At 40.5% G+C, this 1,505-nt stretch overlaps 1 pseudogene; it reads right to left on the bottom strand.

The window, feature by feature from the left end:
* Positions 1-767: 767 nt before the first annotated feature.
* Positions 768-1,237, bottom strand: LOC112411546 (acyl carrier protein, mitochondrial pseudogene; annotated as a pseudogene).
* Between the last annotated feature and the right edge of the window lie 268 nt (positions 1,238-1,505).

Genomic DNA, 1,505 nt, shown 5'->3' with positions numbered 1-1,505 from the left:
AAAATCTGAAAGAGAAATTAAGGAAACACTCCCATTTACCATTTCAGCAGAAAGAACAAAATACCTAGGAATAAACCTATCTATAAGACCCTGATGAAAGAAATTAAAGATGATACCAACAGATGGAGAGATATACCATGTTCTTGGATTGGAAGAAGCAACATTGTGAAAATGACTATACCACCCAAAGCAATCTACAGATTCAATGCAATCCCTATCAAACTACCAATGGTATTCTTCATAGAACTATAATAAAAAATTAAAAGAAATGAAATTGAGTTATTTGTAGTGAGGTGGATGGACCTAGAGTCTGTCATACAGAGTGACGTAAGTCAGAAAGAGAAAAACAAATACCATATGCTAACACATATATATGGAATTTTAAAAAAATTTTTAAATGGTTCTGAAGAACCTAGGGGCAGGACAGGAATAAAGATGCAGACATAGAGAATGGACTTGAGGACACGGGGAGGGGGAAGGGTAAACTGGGACGAAGTGAGAGAGTGGCATGGACATATATATACTACCAAATGTAAAATAGATAGCTGGTGGGAAGCAGCCGCATAGCACAGGGAGATCAGCTCGGTGCTTTGTGACCACCTAGAGGGGTGGGATAGGGAGGGTGGGAGGGAGACACAAGAGGGAGGAGATATGGGGATATATGTATATGTATAGCTGATTCACTCTGTTATAAAGTAGAAACTAACACACCATTGTAAAGCAGTTATACTCCAATAAAGATGTTAAAAAAAGGGGGGTCTGATATTTTATTCATATACATCCTTCTTATCTGCAATGTAATCTACAACTTCTTGTGGGCACATTAACTTCTCTGCATCTACATCAGGAATTTCAAACCCAAATTCATGTTCCATGGCCATTATAATCTCCACTTGGTCCAAACTGTCTAAGCCCAGATCTTTCATAAAATGGGAATTTACTGAGAGTCTTTCTGGGCCAATCTTGTCATAGAGTTTCAAGATATAAAGGACAGGGTCCTTGATTCCCTCTAATGTCAAAGGAGTGCCTCACTATACTGGGGGCACAGGTATGTAACTCCAACTGGAAACTGCACAAGCAGTGAGGCCAACTGCGGACCTCCAGGCCTCCTCTGGGCCCCCGTGGAGAAAAGGGTCGTGCTGAGTGGCTGGTCCATGGCCAGCATGAGCAGCCTGGGCAGCAGCACAAAGGCCGCAGGCAGTCGGTGGACACAGGCGCAAAGGACACTAGCTGCCATGGCTGTGCTGACCCAGGATGCCCACTTTTTAATTGTGTTGTTTTTTGCTATTGAGTTGTATGAGTTTCTTATATATTTTGGATATTAATCCCTTTTCAGATATATGGTTTGCAAATATTTTCTCCCAATCATCATTGCCTTTTCATTTATTGATTTTTTTCCTTTTCTGTGCAGAGGCTTTTTAGTTTGATAGAGTCCCATTTGTTTATTTTTCCTTTTGTTACATAAGCGTTTGATGTCATATCCAAAAAATCATTGCCAAGACCAG

The sequence above is a fragment of the Neophocaena asiaeorientalis genome, unplaced genomic scaffold (assembly GCF_003031525.2).
Source record: "Neophocaena asiaeorientalis asiaeorientalis breed wild unplaced genomic scaffold, Neophocaena_asiaeorientalis_V1.1 scaffold78, whole genome shotgun sequence".
In the NCBI taxonomy this organism is placed as follows: Eukaryota; Metazoa; Chordata; class Mammalia; order Artiodactyla; family Phocoenidae; genus Neophocaena; species Neophocaena asiaeorientalis.
The sequence above is the reverse complement of the archived record's forward strand: the minus strand, read 5'-3'. Positions and strand labels throughout refer to the sequence as shown.